Source organism: Lactuca saligna, chromosome 1 (assembly GCF_052625555.1).
Source record: "Lactuca saligna cultivar CGN05327 chromosome 1, ASM5262555v1, whole genome shotgun sequence".
NCBI lineage: Eukaryota > Viridiplantae > Streptophyta > Magnoliopsida > Asterales > Asteraceae > Lactuca > Lactuca saligna.
Genome location: NC_136417.1, coordinates 14,881,416 through 14,887,415, shown reverse-complemented (window position 1 = coordinate 14,887,415; position 6,000 = coordinate 14,881,416).

Sequence of the window (6,000 nt, the reverse complement as noted above, 5' to 3'; positions counted from 1 at the left end):
AGTTGACCCATATATGTTTGATGGGTTTTATACAAACGATCCTATGTGTGCATGCAACCCTAGAGTTGGATCTATGTTTTCACTATTAGTTATACAACTTTATGAACACAAAAGAAACCTGGCATGCTACTATTATTTTCGAAATTTCTATATAAAAATAGAATACATACCTTTTGTTGTTATATAGCAATAACAACTAGTTACTTGAATTTCCTTAGCTCTTGAAAGCAAGTACCACAAGTGTAGTACCTCTAATGGCTCACAAACACACTAGGTGAAAGGATGAATATGGGAGAGAGGAGAGAAGGGTATCTTGCTCTAGATTTCGTCCCTTTTAGGGTTTCCCAAAGATTAGACGAAATCTTAGTGCCTTAGGGTGCTATTTATACTTAAGGCTAACTAGGGTTTCAAGGTGTAAACCCTAATCCCTTAGCTCAGGGCCTAAGCAAGTCCATGGAGTCCTTTCCTTGAGCCCTTGGACGAAAACTCCTAGATCCTTCTAGGATTTTCGTGCTAGCCTTAATAAAGGTGATCCAATGGCCCAAAGCCTCAACTATTGAATAATTATAAAATAGCCGATGCACTTTCAGTCAGTTCCTTTAATCCCAAAATTAATTTCTGATTAAATACTAATTAATAATATGATTCCAAATTAATATATTATTCATATAATATATTAACAAATCATATTTATATGCTAATTTATCATTCTTAACAATAAACCAGCCTCTCTCCTTAACAATCATACTGTCTAGTCACTAGTGTAAAGGCAACCCAAAAGGACCATGCACAATCGGGTCAAGTACATACCAAAATAGTTATGGAATTAGACAATAATCCAACAATGTTATGTTATGACATGAAGTATGAATATGTAAAATGTATGCTAGATTAGGGCTAAAGATCTTGGAAGGATTCCTTGTATGCCTACTGTATGTGCTTATTGAACTGTATACTAAATTAAGGCTAAGGATCTATAAAGGATGCCTTGTATGCCTACTGAATGTGATTTTTGAACTCTGCCCGAGTAAGGCCGGTTTTCAACTAAAATCCCCAGTTTCATCACATAAAGTCATATTTATAGTCGAAGTGTTGCCCAAATTATCAATTAATCCCCGGTTATTTCAGAGTGAGTTTGAATATAGGGACAATTGTATGATATGTGTTATATGTTCAATGTGCTTTCCCATGTTATTATGATAATGAGCTATACCTTAGACCACAAAGTGTATGACATAAGCATCACTTGGGTACTGGTATGTAGCCTTTTGCCATAAAGTGTATGACATAAGCATCACTTTGGCATTAACAGAATACAAAGATAGTGCTGAAAGCATGTGTATTCTAGTGAAATGATATCATGGAATTATATTTTCTATGTCATTTGGGTTGAAGTCTTATTGATGTATATCAAGTGTTGATATTGTTATGTATCATTGAACTCAAATCTTTGAATCTGATTATTCATTGATATGGAAAGCCTGTCATATGATACCCATTTTCCTATCATGTTCCTTGTCCCTCTATGCTTCTGTCATATTGATATGTATATGACATAATGTTATATTGCAACTATTATTGAACTCACTAAGCGTCACCCACTTATCCCTCTCAATGTTTAAAACTATTGCAGGCCAGTATAGTTATGTACTGGTAGAAGATGTAGAATAGATAATATTATAATTTTTGTATTGTATTCCTGGGAAAGTATGTAATATGTGTAAAACTTTGTAAAGATCTTAATAGTCGGTTTGTATACAGTCTATGTAAATAAACTATCAATGTAAAATATTGTTTATTAAATATGCATGTAGCATGTTTTGGAGTAACAATATTGTGAAGTATGAAAGTTTGGGCCTTTCAAAAATATGAAGTAGTTTTAGCAAGAATGGAGAATATAGTCTTTCACATACCGGTTTGGGATTCGGACTTTAGGAAGACAAATGTGGTTTGTGGAAGTTTGATGTTTGTTTTCTTCAGAATGGAAGACCGATTTGGCTTTCCGTCGTCTTGGGAATATTGTTTCATGCGTAGATTCATCAGTTGCGTTCCTGAGATCATTTGTTGGGAGTTGGATGTTAGTAAGGAGAGACTTCGAGGACAAAGTCTAGTTTAAGTGGGAGATAGTTGTAACACCCCGTTTTGAAAAGTACTTCAATTAAGGTTTTATAGGCCTAGGGTACAAGCGATTTAGTCTTTTGTGAGTCCCAGGTTTTATTCTAAAGGTTTTAAGGCTTGGGTGTGTATTTGGGAGTGTAGGGCATCTCACCACCTTTTCGTGGGTATAAAGTTCATCGGAAACAAACTTAAAATGAAGGAATTATAGCACTTTCAAGTTATTGGCAATATTGGTCCTTAATGGAGAAATATGGCAAGAAAGGACCATGCATGCAAGGTGGTCAACGCAAGAGTACGCCCAATATAAGATGGGGTACGCCCAATGTAGAAGGGTTAAGTGATCGCGGGTGCGGAGGGGGATACGCCAAGCGTATGCTCAGAGTTCCCAAACCCTAGTTTTAGGGTTGATCCCTATATAAAGAACCTTATGTCTCGAAGGTCAACCTCCATTTCCACCATAAAGGTGCTACTACAAAACCCTAACCCATATTTGAGTGTTCTTGGAGCTTAGAAGGTCACTAGAGAAGCATCTTGGTGTTGTAGATCCATTTTCAAAACAAAAAAGGAGCTAGGAAAGGTGGTGGTTCAAAGGAGAGGTTGCATGTTTGGGATTGTTGCTTTATTTCTAACCATTTCAAGGTATAAACATCTAAACTTGGTGATTATCTCCTTAGATCTCTCAGATTGAGTTTTTGGACCATTTTGGTCCTAAGGTTGAAGCTTTATGGTTCAATTCGATTTCTAGGACTTGGAGTTGCTACTCTCAGTTCTAAATAAGTCCCACAGGCAAAAAGTTCCTACCTTGGATGTCCTAACAGGTTCATGTATTAGTTAAGACCATTTCCATGGAAGTTAGTTATCACATTTCAAATTTAGGCTCTATTGGTGGGATGCAAGCCACCAAGTGAAGGATTTTATGGTTTAAGACGTTGAAAAGGACTTGGATCTGTGTTTGTAGCTTCAAGAGTAGAGTATTGAGCACTTAATGGGAAGGTGACTTATCAGAGGAGTACGTTGAGCGTACATGCAGGTATGCCCAACGTACGCACCATTTAGCTTGTACACTCAACATACATAAGAGTACGCCCAATGTACTCATCAAATTTGGGTTTGGCTTGTTTTGGGCCTCGGATTGGTCCATGCAAGAGATTTTGGTTCTTTGGGTCTTAGTGGGTCATCAAAAGTCAGATAATGTGGGCCAAGAATATTTTTTGGCTTAAGGTAAGGCCCATTAGAGGTTTTGGGCCCAATTTGGCAAATCGGGTCATTAGTGGGCTTGGGAAGCCTGCCTAGTGTTGGACCATTTTTAGAACATGGTTTGGGCCTTAGATGTAGACCAAGTTGGACTAGGGGTAACATGGTCATTTTACCCTAAGAAGGATTGTCGTTTTGGACTAAGTGATATTTTGGGTATTGCTAGCTCGGGGAGTCGAAGGATCAACAGTTCAGGGATTGTCAGATAGTAGCCAGAAGGGTACCAAATGGACTTCAATAGTGCAAGGTGACTCTCTTCACTGTGTGCATGGGTCTATGGCTACAATGCCGACCCAATATGTTCGTGTATAGTAGCAAGACCCGGGGGTTAGCCCTGGGCACTATATGTTGGGTCAAAAATATGGTTTATACTTTGCTTTTCTGGGCAATTATATTTTTTTGTAATATTTATGGAGTTTACGGTCATGTTTACGGCCGTAAACATCTTACGGCCGTAAACCCATTTACGGCCCATGTCCAACAAGCCCATATTCTCCAAGTATAAATATAGGTGTTAGGGTGAGGCGTACAGATTGATAAACCCTAGAAAGTTTACGGCTAGAGAGAAACAGGAGCTTTTATGTGTGTGAATCTCTTGTATCCGGATCATCATTCTATTCATTAATACATTGAGATTCATCTTATTCCTCTTCTTTTTCTCTTCTATTTTATCCGACATCATCCGTTTGATTGGGATTCCGCACCATCAAACGGATCTGATTGACACACAGACAGATTAGGGACTTACAATTGGTATCAGAGCGTGGTTGTATCAGTCAGTTTTTTCAGATTTGGAGCATTATTTGATCTTATTTTCAAAATATTATTGCATTTTTGGATAGATCTCTGAAAAATAAGGGGGGTTTGTTCTTCGTGTTTTTCATAAAAAAAGGGTTTTTCATCGAGTTTTGGAGCAAAAAAGGGCTAAAATCATTGTTTTTGGTCGTAACCTGCGAGGGGGTGGCGGCCAGCAGCTAGGGTTTCCGAGGAGTTCACGGCCCGAGGTTTGCGGCTCGGAGTTTGCGGCCTCGACTCGGAGTATACGGCTCAGCAGTTTGCGGCTCGGTCTCGCACATTTCCGGCTTCTGAGTTCTCGGCCTCGCACCTTGTCCTCGCAAGCAGCAGCCTCGCAAGAACCAGCCACACCTCGCACAGATAAAAAAATCAGAATTTCGGAGGCACCGGGGATCGAACCCGGGTCTCCTGACAACTAAATCACGCGGCTTACCAACTCAGCTAGAAGACCCTTTGTTACTTCCTTTCCAAATTTAATTCATAAAGCTTCTTTCTCGGTTCTAATTTTGCATTTTTGACACTTTTAACCCAAAATTCATTTGTTTTGTTTTAAATTCTATTTTCATCCAAAATAAAATAATAATAATAATAATAATAATAATAATAATAATAATATTAAAATAATAATAATAATAATAATAAATTGTTTTTATTTTTGACTTTTATTTTTGACTTTTTATTTCAAATTTTGACTTTGACTTTCAAGTTTGACCTTTAACTTTAAACTTTGACTTTTTCGTTTAAATTTTTAAATTTTCAAATTTAACTTTTCGGTCTGACTTTCAAGTTTGATTTTTTCAAGTTTGACTTTTTCAATGGTGACTTTTCATGTTTGACTTTTGAGTTTGATTTTTTTTTTTTAAATTTGACTTTTAAGTTTTATTTTAGCTTCTAGTTGTGTTTTTTTAATCGATTTTAAGGTCTACGAGGGAGTTGAAAACATGAAACAAAGTCGTCAAGATATGTTAAGACAAAATTTCAACATTTTTTATTATATACCTGGAGAAACCCTCGAAACTCAGTTGCAGCGATTTACCACACTCACTACTGTGATGAATATAGCTGGGATCTTCTTGTCCAAATCTAAGATAAACAAAAAGCTATTGAATTCACTTCCGAAATCGTGGGATATGAACGTGGCTATCATCAAGAAGACAAAAGATCTCAATCGTCTTAGTATTGCTGATGTAATTAAAGAGCTTAATGCTTTGAAGTGTGGAAATATAATGAGTTCTGCAAACATCTTGGTCAATGAAGTTTCAGGTTCTCAATCATATGAAGTTTCATGTACACTATCTAGTGAAGATACGATTAAATTTCTTTGGGAACAGATTGATGAACACGAAGAGAGTTTACGGCCAGAGAGAGAGAAGAATTATTGTGTGTTAGTGTGTGTGTGTGTGTGTGAATCTCTTGTATCCATATCATCATTCTATTCATTAATACATTGAGATTCATCATCTTCTTCTTCTTCTTCTTCTCATCTATTTGATCTGACATCATCCGTTTGATTGGGATTCCGCACCATCAAACGGATCTGATTGATACACAGGCAAATTAGGGACTTACAATTGGTATCAGGGTCTGGTTGTATCAGTAAATTTTTTCAGATTTGGAGCATTATTTGATCGTATTTTCGAAATATTCTTGCGTTTTTGGATAGATCTATAAAAAATAAGGGGGGTTTGTTCTTTGTGTTTTTCATAAAAAAAAAGGTTTTTCATCGAGTTTTGGAGCAAAAAAGGGCTAAAATCACTGTTTTTGGTCGTAACCTGCGAGGGGGTGGCGACCAACAGCTAGGGTTTCCGAGGAGTTCACGGCTTCGACTCGGAG